Raw genomic sequence first — 23,345 nt, 5'->3', positions numbered from 1 at the left:
TTTTGGGGTGGCCACATTCCTTAAATTTGGGAATTGTAATAACATTTGGTAAATGTTCTCTAGAACCCGAATTTATATTTTGTAAATTTGATTATATGCGTTCCCTTTAATGCATAAAAATTTGAATATTTTGACCTATTATATCTTCACCGATGAACCTTAGTGTGCTTTATGCTTAGTAGATGAGTCCCGAGATCACTTCTCTCTTGATAGGATATGAGTACATTAATGCATTCCTTTTATATTTGGCCAAGGACTTCTTATACTTTGGAGTTGTGAAAATATATACTTATAAAAAGGTAAATGTTTCTCTAGAACTTCTTGAAATTTTGTTGGATCTATATATATATATATATACCCCATTTTATAGACATAAAATTCTCAAAACTATATCGTCAAAAGTAACACTTTATATTTAAAGAAAATTGAATTAGCTCAACGTTCACTAAGATAGATTGTATTATTATAAATACAATGTAACGTTGCATTTCATTGAGCATGAGTACAAGGAGAAGGTCATTTTATCCATCGTTAATTTTTGAAATTGTAAAATAAAAATTCGTAAATACTCTCTAGGACTATACTAAATTAGGATGATCTAACTTGTGTGTTTCAAGATTAAAATATGGCCAAAATTCAAATTTAAGGATGTTGATCTAATATATCATCTTAACACACTCGAACTTAAGGATAACTCATGGTCCAAAGTTTTAGGTGTAGAAGGTTTAGAACTTGGAATCTGAAGGGCAATGATAATATCGATTGATACACTGCCGTCGTTATCTTTTTAAATCAGGGAGGTCTATGAATCAAAATCAACATCCTCTTTTCCACAAAAGTTATACATACAACGTAATATAGTTTTCTTTTAAATACACTTGAGTAAAATCTGGGGGAACGCGTCTTTCCCCATTAACGACGCCCGTGATTGATATCAAACAGTACTTCAAACTTTAGTCACAACTCATGCTGTAATGTCATTGCTGGAAAGTTATTTTTACTGAAGTCTGATTGGTTGATTTCGAAATCGAGCTTTAACTTTTGGACTTGAAAACTGATAAGTAATTTATTCATATACATAATCAATTGCATACTACCTAGGTATAAATATTAGTCTAGGGTCAAAAATTTAACACATGATATTTTATAAGTTTATTCATATGCAACAACACTTTTTCCGGAGATCGGCGTAAATAAGCAATTATTGTCTGCTCAACAAGTGCTGAAAAGTTCATTTTGATCTGGCAGCACTGTGCGAAGTTATGCGTGTATTTGTATCACCATTACAGCACTAACATTTGGACCCTGAGCGTGTTGATAGTTTTGTTGGAACTCTATCTGCGTTGCTGTACGAGGTTTGTGTTGCTAGTGGTGGATAATAGTAAAGAAATGATTAGAAGCAAACTGAATTCCAGAAAGAAAGTTACTATCAAACGCGAGGTACAGAAACGAAAACATCAAAGTGGAAAACTGTGTACGTCTTAACGAGGTAGAGCTATAGATGGAAAGATTTTCAAAAACAGATGTTGAAGATCACGTTTTCGTGTCAAAAACAAATAGAGATCGGCTTGAATGTCCACTAATATGGAGGAAATTCTGGCAAACCCCACGTAAATGTGTTTTGTAGCTTGCGTTTGTTTTTAGTATATTACTTTAGTTTTCTGCACATCGCATATTGCGTAATATTAACATTTTTCAATATTTATTTTGTGTTCTATGGCAACAGGGCACCTTGCGTACTACTACAAGACATTGTATTGTGTTAAAATGTTCGCTATGTTAGAAGATATTAACGTTTTGTTTCCCTTCAAAGTTCTATTAAATACAAGTGATACAACATTTCATGGTGTTTTTCTCAAAAACATATTTTTCACTAATCGCACTTAAGGGACTATTGGCTCGCACAGATATCTTTTCCTTCCATTCATAATATATTTGAACACAACGTATTTGGCCTTGTACTATCCTTTTTCAGTTTAATTTGATTTTTCTGCACGACATGTTGTGTTCTTCGGAAAAGGTCCTATTGGTTATGATATTAATTATTTTCTTAATCTGTTGAAATAGTATGTATCCGAAAACATATTTGATAGATAATTCCTACAAGTTCAACCATATCAGTATTTTAGCAATTCATGTTATACTTCAAAAATCTATTCAGTAAAAGAAGTAATAAAAACTTTCACTTGCGTTTTTCTCAAAACCATCATTTTGCCTATAGACCCTTTCTGTAGAGAACACCTCAATTGTTGGTGTGTATGAATAACTTACTTATCATGTTTCAAGTAGATTGTTTAATGCTCCAGTTATAAATCAATCAACCAAATTTCAGAAAAAAAAACCTAAACTAGTAACCTTAGAGTATGAGTTATGACTACAGTTCAAAGTATTGTTTCAAATCAATCAATGTTAATCATTGCCTATCAGGTTCCACGTTCTAAACCTTTTACACCAATAACCTTGGACTATGAGTTATCCCTAAGTTTGAGTATGTTGAGATCATATATTAGGTTAACATTTTCAAGTTTGAAATTAACACTTTTTCTACCCTCGAAAGAAAACAAGTTATATCATCATCTAAATTTTACCATAGCCCCAGAGAATGATTACGAATTCTTATTTTACAACTCCAAAATTTAATTATAGTTCAAATGACCCTCTCCTGGTACTCATGTTCAGTGAAAGACAATGGATCCTTGTATTTATAATAATAAAACTAACTTAGTGTACATTAAGCACAACATTCAAACTTTCGATCTCTTGTTAATTCACTTCTCTTCAAATATAAAGTGTTACTTTTAACGATATAGATTTGAGAATTTTGTGCCCATAATATGGAGTATATATAGATTCAGCCAAATCTCAAGAAGTGCTAGAGAAACATTTACCCTTATACAAGGAAGTGCAAAATTCCGTTTACATCGCTTGAGAGAATAATCTACAAATGAAAACCAACAAAACTTTATGTGTCATTTTCTTAAATTCGGCGTCATTTCCGAATGACAAGCTGTCGTAACTGACAAGCAGCGTATAACACCTCATTATGGTAAAAACGAAAAGTGCAACAACAAGCGGTTCCAAACAGTTTAGAGGAAGTTTATCCTGAATGACACAATGATGTCAGAAGCAGGGAGGTAGAGACGCGGCGCAAGGAATTTCCCAAATGGGATACTGACGTGAACAGACTGGGATGCGGAAAATGGATGCAGAAGACGAGAAATTGTGAATCATGCATAAACGATACATAATCGAAACCATATGAAGTGATCAGTGGCCATTACGCAAGGGCCAAAGGGCACTTGATCCCGACAGGAAACTGGTTCTCGGAAAGAAAAAGCAGTATACTGGAGTGCATTGGTAAGACAAGCAAGGTGTTAGGAAACCATAATTCAGTCTGCCCTCCCGCTTCCCTAACTACCGCTGTCAATGATTAAATATTCTTGTGAATATTGTTGAAATTGAGTGGATTGCTAATAGGTGCCCTAAGAAAATTGGTTCCACCGGTAGGAAGTAGCAATAGGTCAAGAATTTCATTTTAAGACTAAATGGCACCCATAGTCTATGCCATGGGAAAGGATGAGCAAAGGTAGCTGCTAAGGCCATTTTAGTATACGTAGATACAATCCTGGCATTCACCTGGCGCAAATAAGAAAAATCTTGGGGGGTCCTAGTCAGGATCGTCGGACCAGGATTTCAGACCTCCGAATGCAACCTAATGCTCTTCCAACAGAACTATAGACCTGCAAGAAGGGTATAAATATGTCCACACTCGCCGTGTTTTGAAACATGACACCAACAGTTGTACAGACCTGGAACAAAGCATAATTACATCCATACTCATTCTGTTTCAAAACATGACACTAAACACTCTACTTCCAAGGATCACGGCTGCTTTGCATCCCGTTAAAAACATTATGGTTTGTACTTAGTACTTTGTAGCAATTGGTTTAAAACAATGTTGTGAATTACTGTACTAACTGTTGCGTGTTCTTCGGAACAGTTTATGATCCGAACTTCCAAACGTTATTTTGACAAAGCGTCTTGTAAGTGCCAGCGGGTGAGTTAAACTAAGGACACTTGGTGTTAGGTCAGGTGTTATGTATGAGAGTTTGTTGATATGAGAGAATGTAGTCCATTGTTGATTTGCCTTTCAAGGTCTCGTGTTTCAGCTTGTAATAACAGTCTGGAGTATATGGCTGAATTGCGAAAAAGAGTACAAGTGTTGTATTGTTGTGTTCCAGTGGCTTGTTCGTGTTGAAACACCTGTATACATTTACGTGTGTGACATACGAGTGTATTAGTAGATTACTGAACTTGCAAGAGAAAGTAAAGTTCCCCGTGGTTGTTAGCAAGCGAGAAACAAAACAATGGAGGACTAAATCACACAGTAGCTTACTGATATACATCTCGTATATGGTGAGGCCCACCAAATGAGCCGTGCTGCACATTGTCTGTACCACGCACGGTTTTGAAGTAGGCGGTTGCCATCACATGTCTGCTTTCAAAGACTTGATGTTTGCCTGCGTGAAACATAATCTCTACTACCCTGGAATGGAGACAGTGGAACACCCCGAACTCTCCGCACTCTGCTATTTGAGGAGGTAGTATTAAATGTAATAAGGGCCTGACCTAGCACCAGCACACGTGCCATTGTTCTCCCACGACACACCCACTATAGAAATGTACTTCGCGTTTGCAGGAGGAGGGAAAGCACCCATTCAAATTGTAGAAAATAAATGACATATTGCAAATTGACCTTCCATTGCGTATGGCATTTTGCCAACGGTATGTGCAACAAACCGCAGTTTCCAACATTAGTTTTGTGAAATAGTGAGGCAATGTCACACTAGGGATGGCGTGTTCAATTTGCTTAACAGAAACGTCTGATGTATAGAAAATACGCGAGTCATCGTTGTTCAACAGCATCAACATCGTTGCGCCGTGTACATGTGGTGTGGCAGAGTAGGTTACCATTTGCTAGGACATTACATGTCGCGCCATCGTTTGTATGGTCCGGTGTATCGTGTGTCTCTTCGTGATGTGCTACCGGAACTCTTAGGGAAGATACCACTGAAATCTTGACGTGACATGTGGTTTCAACATGACGGCGCTCCCACACATTTGACCCAGCTAAGGCCTTCGTCCCGGATTGGTAGATGTGGAACTGTACCATGGCCATCTCGAATCCTCGACCTCACACAGCTGCATTTCTTTCTGTGGGGAGAAATGAAACGTTTGGTGTATGAGAGTCCGGTGCCAACTGAAAAGAATCTATTTGCTTGTGTAATTGCATATACAGGGACAATCGGGAACTCGACAGATGTGTTTCCTCGTACTAGAAACACCTTACTTTGCCCATGTCATCTCTGTATGGCTCTGTATGTATGTCAATGGCGGACAGTTTCAAAACGTCTGTGAGGTGCGTACGAGCTCAAGACAATAGCAATGTGTACGTAGTTCTGAATTGAACTGTGGAGAGTTTGTTCATGAGGAATATATTCCATCTTGATGCTATTGTTCCTGACTCACCATGTCTGATACTCTCAATCGTATTTGTGGCTTTTCCACTCATGGTAGTAGGCCCAATGGCCAGCCTTGATTGTCCGTTATTTTTAGTGCTTGCGGGTCATTACTTTTACCCGCCTATGATATGTTTATTCCTTCTCGCACTACTGTTACTTTCTGTCAGCACGAACCGACTTTCTCACGGCTCTCGATTTCGGCAAAACTCACGAGCGTTCATTGGCATTGGCAATGGTTGTCTACGCGTGGCGTAGACTGCTTAATGGTTGGGCAGCACCTTGCTTGCATTACCAATGTACTTCAGTATTATGTTTTTTTTTCTGGGAAACAAGTTTCCTGTTGGGGACAAATGCACCTTGGCCCCTGGTCACTCCCGGTGGTTACGGTTATGTATTATAAATTCATGGTCCACCATTTTTCGCCTTCTGCATTTTTTCCGCATGTCAGTCGATCCTCATAAATACCATTCTTTGAGAAATTCTTTTGCCGCGTCCCTAGCGCTCTGCTTCTGACACAATTGTTGCATTCAGGTATTATTTTCTCTAAATTGTTTGGGACCGAATGTTATTGAACTTTTCCTTTGTTCACAATGAGAGTAACACGTCGTTTTGCCGCCATTTGCAACAGCTTGTAACTCGGAAATGACGCTGAATTTAATAAAATATCACATAAGTATTCTTCTTTGATTTCATGGGTAAATTCTTCTCCCAGGCGTTCTAAACGGAACTCTGCACCACCCTGTATACGTATATTTTTTTTACAATTCCAAAGTGAAGGTGTCTCCGGCAAAACATGTAAGAAGTGAATTAATGTAGCAATTTCCTATAAAAAGAGAATTGATCGATACACTCATCTATTAAGCACAACCACACTAAAGATTCACCAAAGAGGATACAATAGGTCAGAAACCTCCGATTCTTTTTATGCATTAACGGCAACGAGCAATACAAACCAAATTTACAAAATATACATTCGAGTCTTAGAGAACATCTACCAAACTTTATTACAATTCCGAAAATTAAGGAATGTGGCCCTCCCAAAATTTAAGAGGAGTGGATCAATGTACCTATGTCCTATGGAATAAGAACTGACCATGTACTTAAACATATAACCATATGTTGTAGCAAAGTCTCATCTATGAAGAGAAATTAGGCCAATTACCTCCAAAATTTGAATACTCAGCAATTGTTTACCATAAAAGGGAGGCAAACAGAGCCATCCAATTCTACAGTGAGGTCTAGAGAACGATTACCAAATTTAAGGATGATCCTATGTACACCACTCAAATGTTAAGAACGTAACATCAAATTACATATGTCCTGTTTTAAAAAGATCGCTCTACTTAAACATATAATCATATAACCTGTTAAACCTCATCAAAAAAGACAAATTAGGTGAATAACACGAGTCAAACACATTCTACGTGGTACGACGTATTGCTTACGTTTCTTTACCCATAGGAGATGATAAACAAGACCAATGAAATGTGCAGCAATTTATATTTAGGTCCTAAGCAACATTTACCTAATTTCATTTATTGGCAATTCCCAAATTTTAGGAGGTGTCCTAAGTACTCCTTCCCCGCCAAAAATAAGATTTCAGTACCTATGTACCCGTATTCAAGACCCTTATAACATCCATATAACCAGATAAGGTAATAAGGTGTCATAAAAAATAGGGCAATATCCGAATACGTGATCATACTAATATTTTGTAATTATTTACTCATGAAAGAGAACGAGATAGGCCACCTCATTTATAGTGGTATATATTAGTATCCTAGAGAATATTTACGGATTTTTTTTCTTTTTGACAATTCCCAAATTTGAAGGGTGAGTTAGTGTACCCTCCAAACTTTAAGAAAGTTACAGGAATGTACTCATGTCTTACGAAAGGCAATGAACCTCTTTACTAATTCTTATAGTCATATTATGTCATAAAACCCTCAACAAAGGAGATAAATTAGGTCAAAATTCTCAATTTTGAATTTTATAACCATAAGATGAAAGAAGGTGGACCACCCAAATTTATAGTGGTGTTTGTTAGGATCCTATACTAAAGTACCAAATTATTAATTTGTAAATTTTCATAATTTATGGGGTGGTTCTGAGTACCCCTTCCAACTTTTAAAAGTGGTGCAACAATATACCCATGCCTTACAAATGGGAAAGGATCGCTGTATACATCCATATTATAATATAAAGTAATAAGACGTCATCAAAAGCGAAAATTGGGTTAATAACGGTCCTTGTGGCAAACACGTATTTTTATTTTTTTATTTTTTTATTTTATTTTATTTTTTTATTTTATTTTATTTTATTTTATTTTATTTTATTTTATTTTGCATTTTTTAAACATGAAAGTGATGGAGATGGACGACTCAAATTTATAGTGGTATTTATTAGGAGGTTCCTATACTACCATTCCCAGCTCTTAAATTTTGCAATTTCCAAAATTTAAGAGGTGGGCTAATGTATCAACCCCAAATTTTCAAAAGGGTGCGCCGATATCTCTATGCCTTATGGAATGAAATGGATCCGTATAACCAATTAAGGTTATAAGACCTCGCCAAAGAGGATAAATTAAGTCAAAAACCTTCTTAATTTTAAATTTTGGCATTTTTTATGCATGAAAGGGAACAAGATGGACCCCCAAAACTTACAGAAATCAATAGCTCGTTCCTATGCTATCAAACCAAAATTTAGATTTTGTAATTTCCAAAGTTTAAGGGGGGTGCACTACATACCTCTGCTAAAATTTAGGGGTGGGTCAACGTACCCCTCGCAAAGTATAGATATAGTGATCTTTTGCAAAACTTGCCTGGGCAGAGAACGAGGTGGACAAAAATTAGTGAGGTAGTGTGTCCCAATTACTACTATGTGTAGGATGCTGATGCTGATTACTTGAAGAGCTAAGGTTGCATAACGTGGACTGTATGTCTGTTTATGATGATTGCGAACTGCAAAAAGTTTATGGTTACCTTCACGAAAGTACACAACAGTTGTTTTAATGTTATATTCCATTAATATACGAGTAAATAGAGGATTATGCTATTTACAGTTCCTGACCTATCTTTTTCTTTAAAAAAATAACACTGATCTCCTTTTATGCTTAGAGCTTAACACTGTTAAAGCCTTTGTTCCCCTCCCAATGTCACATGTAAAGAACTTACGATAGAAATAAATGCTATGATCTTTTCTCTCTTTTGATGGAACATTTCGTTCTCGAGCTGTGAATCTTGATAAATTATTTTTCAGGCTAGTTTTCGGCGTATTGTAACTCAAAAGGGACGTATTAGTTGGACTAAAGTTTCTTAAAACTGGTTTTCATAAGTATTCATTACCCGAAGTTGTAGGTGTTGTTTCTCAACACTCTGTATGTATACAATAAGATCACATAATTTTATCACATTACTTTATACCTAGATATTATATTTAATATTTGAAGCAAACTTTGAATTGAAAGCCAGCTGAATAGCTAACGGTAACACTTGGTAATAACTGGTTTTAACATTGTAGAATCTAAGTTGATGGCTATTGCAATTACGTAACTAAAACGCTGATTATATTCCTATTTTCTCTTTAATCTGATCTAAGTACTAAGAAGTTCAACTTTTGTTTCGAGATTATTTTACTGGTGTTCGTCTTTCCTCTTAATGTTGATTGCCAAGTGTACGGGTTGAGAAGATTCAATCATGCCCAGGCATGGTCTGGTTTTCAAGATTTCATCAAGTGGATTTTCCAATAATGGAAGGACACCGCATTTCATCATAAAATTGCTTTGCGTTCGAGCACCTGTGGACGAGGGTTGCAAATCTAATGTAAAACTGTAGAATGAATGATCCGCATTGTTTAAGTTTTGGCAAATGAAGATTATAAATTTGGGATTCATTTGATATTTTCTAAGAAGAAATGTCCCCAACTTGTCGTTAATCAAAAATCCATCCGGATAAGGCTCATTTTCAAGCGTGACTTCCGAACTACATTCATTCTCGAGTGTCGAAATGTTATTCATAGTTTTAATGTTGTGTTGTTCTACTAAATGTTTTACAACTAATTTGCTTCCATCGCGATAAGGACAAATTTCCATGGGGCACTTCATAGGTTGAAATTCGCAATGGGTTTTGTGGTATTCACGTTCGGATAGTCTAATCATATCCGGACATCCGTAACGGTGATTAGGACATGGACGTTTGATTGTTGTAACAATATTTTCTAATGCCTGATTTCTTATAGGTGTACGACTCTTATGACATATAGAGCAAGGATCGTTTTCGTCAGGTTGGCAATTCCCGCAGAAATTATGGCCTGACTGACATATGTAAATAGGAGGAGTATATATCTCGTTGCATTTGATGCAAGTCAAATGGTAATAGATAACATTAAGTTCATTGTGGGCCACTTCACAGGGCATTTTAATTCGAGTGTCACCTGCAATAAAGTAAAATAGAATATTATTTTTATTTTCTATTTAAGTAAACTTCAGTACATAACCTTTAGATTTGATTGTCTTATATTTAAATAAATTATTAGAACACTAAAAACTGAAATGTTATTTAAAATCTATGATTATATGTAATTTCTACGAGAAAAAGACATCAGTATGTGAGTTACACATGACAAAAGCGAAAATGAATTACTAAGTGATAAGTAGCATGATTTCTCCCCATAACCTTTATCTACAATGAAACATTGATTGTTATGTGACTCAATATCTGCTCTGTAAAGGTATTGGTTTTGTAACAACTATTTGTGAACCTCATATTCTACTTCTGTATCATTTATTAACCCGTCGTTGGTGGCGGTCCATTTTGTCACAGGTTTTGTCGCGGGTGAGCACAGCGCTTACTCTATACTTTCTTTTAATAATGAACATATTTATATTTTAATATTTTCTTTTTGTACACTGCAACTTTCTTATTATTTACATTGTTCACACTTTATTTGTTTATTTATACATATATGCCATTTATTCTAATTTCAAAATAATTTCACGAATACAGAATGATGCGAAACCTACAAAACTTTTGGTCGCGGGTGAATTCAGGGCTCACGTCATCAATAATATAAGTCAATTCAGATGGAGGCTAAATGTCATCTAATTATTCACCTAATCCATGATGTATTTAAAATTCATGTACAACATACCCACGTTTGAAACTCATTTTCAGCTGCCATGTGCCGTATCAGAGCAACTTTATAAAATGCCTATACACAGTTGGTCGCGGATGACCGTAGCGCTCAGTGAAAGAATTCAGCTGCAACAATTATGTCTTCAATTTTAATCTCTCGTAGTCCTAATAGAGAGACAGACATTGGTACGAAATTTGAAATGTGTTTTATATTTGTTACATACACTTTTAAGGATCAAAGTGGGCGGAGCGCTCACCCCACGACCAAGACGGTTTAAACGTTTGCCCCTCACAGGAGTTTATGAGAAGAAAACAGGTGAAAATCATTTGGGGCTAAATTAGTGCAGTAAGGCACCTGTTTAAGAGTTGAGAAATTTCGAAGAGGCTTCTGGATTGGTATACCACATGAAGCTTTGCACTGACAAGATGGAACAATTTGATTCAGAAGTAATGGGTTGTTTTAGGCAAATCACAAAATATGAATTAATGTGCAACAATGTGGGTACTAGAGTGTAAAGATAAACTTTAGGGAAATAAAACTAAATAATTATCTTTTAAGAAACTTGGGTGATGGTAAAGTAATAAATATAATACTACTAAAATACTAACTAGTATTTACCTTCTGTTTCTTCGTCTTTCTCTTCTATGTGGAATGACAAGATACATTCCGTTGGCTCGTTAACACCGCAAACCATCAAGTAATTTCCATCTTCCAGTAGTTCCTGCCATGAATGATTTAGAGCATCTAAGGTTCCACAGAATTTAACCTCTGTATCGGTGTCATATTTCAAGGTAATGCTGTGCTTAGCAATGACCGTATTATCTTTCGTGGTTATAACTTGACACACATATATTTTTGTGTTTATTCCAGTTTGGATTTCTCTACAAAGAATGTTTCCACAATCAGATACTTTCAGAATACGAGCAGAAAAATGTGCATTGGAATTATCAGAAGGTTCCCAACTCCACTCAATACGATTGTTGTCCGTTCTTTCTATTTGAACAACACAAGAACGATGTTGCTTCTCGAAATGTTCTAAAATGCTGCTCTCATTAACTTCTTGTGTGCAATCTTCAATTGGGCATACTGTCATGAATGCAATACTTGATATGTATTCCAATGTTAGATTCCTTGTAGATGTTATCGTAGAATCACAAGTAACACATGAACTATTCATATGTTTACATGTTTCACAGACATTATGACCTCCTTCACACATATAAATATGTGAGTTATAAAATAAATCACAACAAGGACAATGTAGATGTTGCCAAATGTCGTGTATTAGAGCCATTTGTCCGTTCTTCAATACCCTGTAATATAAAACAAAAATATTGTAAGTCATCTTAGCAACCATTTCCATTATTCGATGCGGATTGAATGATTATCCCTCCCGCATTGATTACACTCTATACTATTATATTAATGTGCTCCAGGAGATAGAAGACAAGAGAGTGCGGTATGGGTACTTTGGTGATCATTCCACTTGACCATGGTACCCAATACAATGACTAGGGAATTATATTGTGATGTCCCACGTGGTATTGTGTACAAACAATTCTTCACGTTTATGTTTATAAACATCATCTCATGGGTCACTACGACCTGCAGACGACGGACTTTTGGCTCCTCTCACGAAGCAGACAACTACAACGGAGCAGCAGCGCCACCACCGTCTGGGGACCCCTATAAATTTGATGACAGACAGTGCACCTGTACCAGTTCTCTGGTGTCCCTCCTACTGTTTGCAACGTAACATAACCCCAGGTTTCTAGTCTGCTACGGGATTTCTTCTTTCTCCTGGCTTAGCCTGCTACGGGGCTCTGTCGGGGATACTAACGTCAGCCGCTTAGCCTCCTACGGGGCTCTGTGGTGACTTAACCAACCCACTGCTTACCACAGAGCATTGGGAACCATAACGTCACTCTGCCTAGCCTTCTACGGGATTTTCTGGATATTCTGTCTGGGACCTGTTGTGTACGAGAATTGATATAAAACGTCATAAGCCTTCAATCCTATTTACTAAAATGTACGTCACCGTTCTAATAACTAATCATGACACAATTGGTAAAAAAACGTTTCGAAAAAAAAACAAGTTGCATTAACCATTGTTGACTTACTCATCAATGCATGATATGTAAGAAGTAATGTCATAAATACCATAAAATCATAATTTAACTGATTAAAATTCTAGCTGTCATACTAATGGCATATTTTTTAAAGTAATAATTTAAAGTTAATATGAAAAAATATATTTCTTTCTCATGGCCTTTTTAAAACTATACTATTTGCAAACCTAACTTTGGTCAAGTTTACTTTGATAACAAATGGTGGAAATGATAGCATACGCATTTCCTTCTGCATAATTAGTTTCTTATCACATCATAAGCAGATAAATTATTTTTGCTTTCGATTTTGTAATAACACATCTCTGAAAATAACATACTCGATTAAGAATACATCATTTCTTTACAATCGTTATTGAAATGCATATAATTTGCTTTTAAATATGTTTATTCGTTTAGGGAATTAGAATTACCATGTATATAATTGACTCAAGCTGTTTACGATCGATGCAGAATATGAGACATAGAAATAAGAAATTGTTCTATGAGAGAATTTGTTCACATCTGTAGTAAACAGTATAATAAAATATGTAACAGTATAATAAAATATGTACACGTAACACAATATCATATATTAGAGATTGATTCATGTCGTGTCAAAGAAATTGAGCTGCTTTAAATGACAGGAGGACCCCTTTGCGATTCACAAGTGCTGCCTCCAGAGTATTGAGTCTTTCTTGAACACGGCTGAACTACTGACAGTACCCAGTTGCATTGATGCTCCTACCCGCTGCTAGCAGTTCCCGATACACGATGCCACGAACAGTCCAACAAACACACTGAAGGACATTCTTGAGATGCAGTGCTGGTTTCGGCTGTTTTGGAACCGGTTCATGGGGTGCTAACAAGTGATGACGGCGATGTAGAGCTTCGTACAGGACCCACTTCTCATTACATGTCCACACCCTATGCAGATATGTCTCCTTCCTCAGACGAGACAGCAAAGAAACAGGTGTCTGCTTGCGTTGCCTTCTGCCCGGAATCAATCATGCTGGATGCATCGACATAACTTGTAGTGCTTCCCAAGTTGATGAAAGTGCTGTAGGATGGTTTCTACACTCACACTGAATTGTAGTCCTAGTTCCTCACATGTCTGGCCACTGTTTACCTCAATTGCTGCTTAAATATCTTCATTTTGTACATGTGTTTTTCTTCCGGCACATGGTGCGTATTCGAGTGTTTCGTCACAGTCCTTTTAACCACCGTTGCAATGTCAGCGTAACCACGTCAGTCTCACCAGAGGCCTGGCATATTTTCCGCCCCGCTGAGGCGGCGTTTGACCCCAACTCGTACAGCATACACGCCCTTATGGCGCTCTGTGGAGGTTCCATGCTCACTCTGTCCATACGCAACTTCGCAATGTAACTGAACTGACAAAACGAGCCAGTGCGTTGGTATACCCACACCAACAACAGACTTTCGCCTTATCTCTATTCGCATTTACGAGTAACTCACGGTGGGAGGGCTAATGGAACACAGATCTCTATAAGAGAGACAGAACTTTCTTTGTTACCTTAATATTATTGTATGAACTTTACCTTCCTTCCTAATATTCGCTTTTCAATCTCCAAGACTCTTGATGATTTAAATGGTGGACTGTTACTTCGTTAATTTGCTGAATGCCACATTTGTACCTGGAGAAAAATATAGTAAATTAATAAAACATCAATCCGAAAACTCGTAAATACGTAATCATGTAATTAACAAAGTCATATATATTTGTTTTTATTGACTTCGGAGAAAATGTTCAATTTGAATGTGAACATTTCTACCCTTCAATGAAGTACTACTTCAGGTAAAGCTATAATAAAATTGCTAATTCTGCCCATTTTTTTAAAAAAATAAATAAAAGTGCTATCCATATTCTAATGCGGCCCGCATCTATTCTTCCGATGAAAGTACACTTTGATCTGTTCCATTTTATAAATTTCTGGATTTTTATTTTATTTTTTTTTTATTTTATTTTATTATTTTTTTTCAAGTTGTCTTAACTTGCCTTATTTATTTTCTTGACTTTTTGGGGTCAATCCGTCTGAAGTGATGCAAGATACTGAAAATTGTTGCTCGACCATCTGCAAAATTTATTACAAAATTGAGTGTGGCGAACCGTGTGTTTGAGAAGGCCAATAACATCACTCTCGTTGTCGTATGTACTAGTATTCCTGAATGGCAGCCATCTTTGTTGTCGGTGGAGTGTCAATTTTTGCATTAGCAAGCATTTACGAAAACTACAGTTGCTCAGAACGTACGAATCTGACGAACACCAAACAAAAACGAATGTTTACAGGAGAGATTGAGATACACGAAGAATATATACTCATGCTTCTAAATAAATAAGCAGGGTTGCAAACCAATACATGAAATCACCAGAAAAACTACAGAAAATTACACATTTAAAGTAACTGTAGTTTGGAATGGCATAAAGTGACGGGTTCATAAGTTTTCTGCTGAATACTATTTCATGTAAAGAGTCTGCAAAAATGTCCACAGCTATGATACTTCTGGCACCGTAGATTTATGGGGGTCCGAAAATTGAAGTTTGTGCTTTGGATGATTTCTTTGGGACGCAATATCTCAGGAGAGCAAAGTACTAAAAATTGCTGCTTAGGCAACAAAGAAATTCTGTATGTGAATAACCTATTGCAAAAAAATCATGACTGATATTACATGGAGAAAAACTGAGAACATGGTAAAAAAAAAGCGAAGAAAGCATATGCGTGACGATGGTCGTAGCCCGAAAAAATTTAACTGTTTGTATATGTTTTATGCTAAATCTGAAAAACTACGCGTAGTGCGGCAATTAGGCCACTTTTGTTTGTGTTCAGTTGTGCAAAAGCTTACGAATGGCGTTTGTTCCACCTTTCTAACTCCATGATCATGTCACGTCTATATGGTAAGGGGGTTAATTCCGCCTTGCACACACGACACCCATCGGCGAACTGAACCGCGCTATTAAAGCACTTAATGTATCAGCAAAGTATCATTGAAATCCAGTCCCAGTTAGGGAAGTTGATATGTTCACAATCACAAGGTTGTGTTATATTTGTCCTAACTATATATAAAACTACGTAAACTGACATAAAGTAAAGAAACACTTCCGGTTGACGTGGAAAGTTTAAATTTAGCATGATTGTATCTTTCAAGTACCAACCTACAGGAAAATTGCCAAAAGTTAATATTTTTAAGTTTTAGAGGGTCTAAAGGGGGATGAAGAAATTCTCCATGTTATTTAAATGTTACCTTTCTTTGGACTTAAAATCTCATATTTTAGGTACTAGGAATTGGAATAAAAACTTTAAATTCGATATGCTTGTACGTTTCCGTTATCGTAACCTAAGTAAACCACAAAAAAAATCAACAGAAGAGAGGTTTCATGGGGAACTGAAAAATCTTCCCAATGTTATTTATATGAGACATCTACACCCCAAAATGTTTAGGGATTTCCGGCAGGATTAGAATGATGAACTTTGGCATGATTGTAAACTTCTGGGACTAATCCACAGGAAAACTGCCAAAAGTGAATATTTTTAGTTGTTAAGAGAACCAAAGGGGCGATGAAGTAATTCCCATTTTATTTAAATGGATGGTCTCCTGTGATACAAAATCTTATCTTTTAGATAGTTGAAATACGAAAAGAAACTTAAAATTTAGTAGAATTGTAGGTTTCAGAGATTCGAGGCCGTACGCCGAGGAAACGCGCGGTCCTGGGGGCGGAGCCCTCAGCTAGTCAAAACTAGTCTATCCTACATAACGCAACTTTGTGAACATGTTCACTTCCCCAACTGGGATTGGATTTCAATGATACTTTGCTGATACATTAAGTGCCTTAATACCGCGGTTCAGTTCGACGATGGGTATCGTGGGTGAAAGGGGAAGCTAACCCCCTTACCGTATAGACGCAACAATGATCATGGAACTAGAAAGATGGAACAAACGCCATTTGTAAGCTTTTGCACAACTGAACACAAACAAAAGCGGGCCTAATTGCCGCACCACGATTAGTTTTTGAGATCTAGCATGAAATATATCCAAACATTTACATTGTTCCGGGCTACGTCCATTGTCACGCATATTCTTTCTTCGCATTTTTACCGTGTCCTCACTTTTTTCTCTATGTAATATCAGTCATGATTTTTTTTTTGCAATAGTTTATTCATATACGGAGTCAATTTCTGGCCTAAGCAGCAATTTTTAGCACTTTGCCCCCCTGAGATATTACGCCCCAAAGATTTCATCCAAAGCACAAACTTCAATTTTCGGACCCCCATAAATCTACGGTGCCAGAAGTATCATAGCTGTGGATATTTCTGCAGACTCTTTACATACAATAGTATTCAGCAGAAAACTTATGTACCCTTCATTTTATGCCATTCCAAACTACAGTTACTTTAAATGTGTAATTTTCTATAGTTTTTCTGATGATTTCATGTATTAGTTTGCAATCCCTGCATATTTATTTAGAACAGGCACGTAGCCAGGATTTCGTGAAAGGGTACATAAGTAATATACCATGGGCTCGATCATTCTAAACTATTTTACTGGAACATATATTGGTCCGTTTAGCCAGGATTTCGGCCCGGGGGCGGGGGGTGATATGAAATTCTGAAGGCTCAGGAACTTGATCAATGTAAACTATTTTACTATCAAAAAATATATTGGTTTTGTTAGGACAATAAAATGAGGATATGTTGGTAAGTATTTTAATAAACTATGAAGAAATGTCGAGTAATAAAGGAATAAAAAAAGTATTTAAAAAGATTTTACAATATTTATGTTTCTTTCTTTGTTCATTCAAATATAACAATTTTCCTTTCATTATGACCTCAACTATTATGAAAAGTACCTATTATTTTACAAGACATTATTGAGTATGTACTTTTTATAATAGTGAATATGTACTATTATAAAAAGTACATACTCAATAAGGTCTTATAAAATATTTTACAATTTCTTCGTTTCTTTTTCTGTTGAATAGAATGCTAATAGGACTCCTTTTCTATATAAATTTTTGTTTTTATTATTCCGACTACTACTGTCGGTTCGAAATGACAGGTTAAAGGAGCAGTAGAAAATTGTTTCCGAAATAACATGTTTGATTCTGCAAGGATGCGATGACGAAAAATTATGATGAAAATGTCCACGCTGTTACTCAACCGCACTATGCTTTCGGAAGCTTGAAATCTCCCTGACTAGTAGCAGAAATTCTAAGATTTCTGTAACTTTTCTAGAAATTTCAAATTCTCTGACTCTTCGAGGATATTTTGCTCACCTCGTCACCATGTATTGCAAGTAATACAAATCTCCTCATAAGAAAGAGTAACCAAAAGCTTCCTGTAGTTTTATTTATTTATTTATTTTTTTAATTTTTAATGCTGATCCATCTTTTTCCCATTTCATTTTGTTTCATTCTTCCTTAATTTTTTTTCATTTCTCGTCTCGAGGGGGGGGGTTCGGACCCCCCCGGACCCCCCCTTTGGCTACGTGCTTGATTTAGAAGCATGTGTATATATTCTTCGTGTACCTCAGTCTCTCCTGTAAACATTCGTTTTTGTTTGGTGTTCGTCAGATTCGTAAGTCCTGAGCAACTGTAATTTTCGTAAATGCTTGTAAATGCAAAAATTGGCACTCCACCGACAACAAAGATGGGCGCCATTCAGGAACGCTTGTACATACGATAACGTGAATGATTTTATTGACTTTCTCATACACATGGTTCATCACACTCCATTTTCTATAATTTTCGGAGATGGTCATGCCACCTGCTCTGGACCACTTCGTATGGATTGACCCTTTGACGTTTATTTCTGCCTTATCTCAACTGTCAGCTACATCACGTAATCTTGCCATTATAATAGGTTAATAAATCGCAGTCACGAAAAGACAAAATGTTTTTCTGCCTGTAATTTTCTAAGTAAAAGAAAGAAATGTGTTCTTTGTTCTGAATATTATTAAAAAGAGCAATTAAGTTGTTCTTATACGAGTATATATATAGAATCAAACAGGTTCTTGTTAAATATACTATATTTCTAGATATTACAGCACAAATATTTCAATACATAATTGAATTAAATAATAATTAAGTATAAATATTGAATTCGAGCCTTAAAGTATTACAATTCCATTAATTACCCTAAATTTGATCTGGATTTCCATTTGGGTTTGCAACTGAAAAACACGATTGAAGCTATATTTGTCTAGAAGACTGGATTACCAATAGGCAACAATACTTGACTTCCAAAATCTAATACTAACTCTCCATATGAGGGTGAAATTCTAAATATTTTAAAATATCAATGCTATAACATTTATAGGATATTTAAGAGCTTTAACTCACAGATGCTAAAACGAATGTTGATTGCGTTTGCTCAAGCCAAACATGAAAAATTCATCTTCATGTCTTTGAGGCAGGATCGGCACATAACATAATCTGCATTTTAAACTGATTAGCTATTGTCAATGATCTTTCCAATTAAAAAAAAAAGTTTAATAGTTCAGTTGTTTTATTCACAATAGCATGTTAGCATATGTTAAATAAAAGAATGATTCGAGAAGCGTTAATAACTTACAACGCTGATATCTACTTACATATTCAACTGCTAGAGTGATAATAAATCAAGATGGCAAGAAAAGAAGAGACAAGAGTATTTTGTGTTATTTAATAGTCTGGCCATACGTCCCGGTTTGGCCGGGCCAGTCCCGGATTCAGAGTGTAATCCCGGTGTCCCGCCCGGTTGCCGAAATGTCCTGGTCAGTGCTGGGAAGCCATTCTGGGCAGCACTTGTAACCTGCATAGCATATATTTTTTTTACAATAATAACAACAATCTCTTCGGCGTCCCACATGGAACTAGATATATATAATGCTGCCATAGCAAAAAATAGGGACTTCATTTCTGCCTGTTACTCTGGTATACTATATCTAGCTCCATAACAAAGCAATAAGGAATTTACGTATGCTATACTGCATGCAAATACTCCTGTGTTTATTTAACTCCATGACCTTAGACCAATCCGATAAAGGAAGAGGAGGAGGAAGCGTTTGTAATCTGTGTTCAGTGTTCAGCTTATGGCTGTCATAATGTGAATGTTGCGCTGCTACAGTAGTTAAGATTTGTGTTATACTTTCACATGTTTGTACATTTTATATGCAAGAATGCCAAAAAGATCGCGTAAGTTTTCCGGGAGCTTGCAAAGTAAATTCCCTTTAAAAAAAAAAAAAAAGCGTGCTAGAGATGGTAAGGTTAAATGTGAAAAGTGTGGATCGGAATTTTCTGTAGCTCATGGTGGCCGTTCAGACATAACCGACCATTTAAAGACAAAAAGACACAAAGATAATTTATTATCTGCTGCTGGGTCCTTAAAAGTAATAATTTTTTAGGGGTAGCAATTCTGTGGTCAATGAACATAAAATCAAAAAGAAGCCACTTTTCCTTATCATACGGCAAACCACAACCTGAATTTTAACTCGAATGCATGCTCTTCAAAGTTACCGGTAATTTCAACAGGTAACAGTTTTTTTGAAACTAAATTGTCCTTAGGAAAAACAAAATGTGAACCAGTTGTCGTAAATAGCACCTTTGGCATTGGGGGAGCTAAATGAAGATTTGGAGAAAGCAAGTTTCGTTGCAATAATTATGAGTGCTTCAAACGGGAACGAACTAAAAACTGTGCCCATTGTTGTACGCTATTTCGAACACGAATTTGAGATCTAGGTTAAGCTGTTAGATTTAAATCCCTTGTAGGTGAAAGTACAGCGATATTGTCAAATCTTCATCCGTCACCAGGAAAAATAACTTGGAACTCAAAGTTGAATTTTGTGGCGACAATTGTAAATACAAACTTTGTGAGAGTGAAGAGATGGGGAAGGAACAATGTATTCACTCTTATCAAGAACGAGCTCGGTAGATCCTTTAATGGTAATGGTTGTGGTGCCCACAATGTACATAAATCTATTCAAACAGCGGTTGATGTCCTTCATATTGAATCTGAAGCATTAGTAGTTGAAATTTATAAATACTTTGACATCTACACTGTAAGTGTGATACAGCTGAAAGAATTCTGTGAGTATGCTGAAATTGAATATCGTAAGATTTCATTTCGACATGAGAATATAAGATTTCTGTCACTAATGCCAGCAATTGAGAGAATTTTGCAATTGTTTGAATTCCTGAAAGATATTTTAACTCACAAGAAATGTGTCCAACTCTAATAATAATATTAAAAAAATAAAAAAAAAAACTTTTTAATAATGACCGAGGTGAATTGTACCTATAGTTTGTTCGCGGCTAGTTATCTTTGTTTAACAAAACTATATTAACAATGAAGAGCGGCAAATCAAGTGCCACTATTGTTGCAAGTACACTCCAAAAATTGAAAGGAAATCTGGCAGAATGTCAGCTAGATTATGTCACCGTAAAAAAATACTTCAAGGCATTCTATGATCGGTGTATATCTTAATAGAACTTTGGGAGAACAGTTCTGGTGATGACAATGATTTTGCCTAAATAAACGAAAATATTAGCTGTTGGGATAATATAGAAAGAAACGCAGAATTCATAAACAAAAATGTTGGTGAAGTTTGATAAACATAGATTAACTTTTTGACGAAGTTTTCGTTGCTACAAAATTTTGGACTCCTAAAGTGGGAACCTGGAAAGAAGAAGAGAAAGAAAACGACAGAAAGCTATCGAGTGGAGAAAAATGGATGCAACTCTTCAGCCGTGCTAAGCAAAATGACATCCCAATGTGCAATCTTCAACCGATAGTTGAGTACATCTTTTGCCTTCCTCGAACATTATTTCTGTTGCAGGTAATATTTATAAAATAATCGAGTGTAAATCACATGGTTTCTCTTTGTACTAATTCGTAAAGAAAAAGTTTGGAAAATCTAAGGTCACCGAATTCAGAAGTACCGGATGTTTTGTTATTTTAAAATGAGGAGGTTATTTGTTTTAACGATTTATTTTTAGTTTTCTACAACTTTTTTTTATTTTCCTGACATAAAACACTGGAGCACCAAAGTAATTATGAAACACAGTTTCAAACGCTCATGATTAAGGTGGGACTCGAATCCACTACAGATCTCATTCTGACATTAGAAACCGCATTTGTTAAATATTACATTTTTATTTACAAACATCAGATACAATCAGTAATTGACTAGTTAGGGAACAAAACATATGGAAAGAAAAATTCCAATGAGTCTAGCGGTACCAATAGAGATGAATATTTTAAGCATTAGTATTTCCAGTAGCATAATTACTTTTCTTTGTAAATATTACTTAAGTTACAGAAGAAATACATTAAAGTATACACAGGAATGTCGAAGTATCCAAAGTTGAATTGATATGCCTGGGATGAACTGTTCTGTTGCAGCATAGTGTGGAGTTGAATCGCTGCACAGCAAGTTGTGTAACAGAGTATGTGTAAGAACATGGCAGTGACAATACATCTCGTACATCATATAATGTTCTGATTTTAATCGAAATTGCTGAGCAACAACAGTGGCGAAATACATCAAGACCAATTAGCCCTAAGGGCATGAAACCTTCAATGTAAGGAAGTGTTGGAGATAGTTTAAGAAATCCCAATCGGGAGAACCAAGCCTCTCTGGCACGCCGCAGCTAGTGAGACCTGTTGAGTTGAATAACAATCCTACGCCAGCAGTGGTTGAAGAAAATTCACATCAAGCATTAGAGAACTGGCCATAGTAATTAATTCGACCTATTTGAATATTAATCGGCATCTACAGGAACTCGGTTATGTGTCCAATCTTTGTAGAATCAACCCTCATTCCTCCTACGCTACACAAGTTTTGAGAAACGATCTTTAGACACATTTAGGACACTTTACACATTACCGACGCTCTTTGAACATTCCCGGATGACACATATTTACCCCCTTCTAGGTACTGTTTTTCCAAGTATGCGTTGGCATAATGTGACATAACTTTGTTTTCGAAGTGTTTGGCGAGAAGAAGTGTTTTAAATATGTCACACTAGACATTGTTTTTAAGAATTAACGCTCTCTGGACACTTGAAGCACACTTTTAAAACACTATTCAATTTTATCCTTAAAAACTGTTCTAAAAGTGTTTAAATGATATTTTATTTTTTTACGGGGTGGCTATATCGGCAGGAAATGCAACAACCAATCAACACATGATGGACTTCTAGAAATAGTGGGAAACTATCGTGATGCCTGGAAACTGTGTTCGTAGCTTTTTTCCAGTATTTGTTTTATGGTAACGAAAATATATAGTACTTATGGGATGACCCAATGTTTTAATTAACGTGAGGATTATATTCATTTCTCTAGTGTTCATTTTTAAATTCGAGTTTAAGGATTAAAATGTCAAAGGTAAATTTTAGAATTTCCGATATATATGATACCGAGAACTTGGGACAGATATGAACATAAATTATGAGAAAGTATGCGATGTATAGTGTAGCAATGAATAATTGAACGGTGTTATGCATCAATTGACCAAGCGTCATTTTTCGATTTTCGAGATTTCTACATCAGTGTGTAGCCGCCAATGTAAATAATGTAAAAAACATGTTTGA

Source organism: Thermobia domestica, chromosome 3 (genome assembly GCF_964235325.1).
Source record: "Thermobia domestica chromosome 3, izTheDome1.hap1.1, whole genome shotgun sequence".
NCBI classification, from domain to species: Eukaryota; Metazoa; Arthropoda; class Insecta; order Zygentoma; family Lepismatidae; genus Thermobia; species Thermobia domestica.
Note: the sequence above shows the minus strand (reverse complement) of the source record.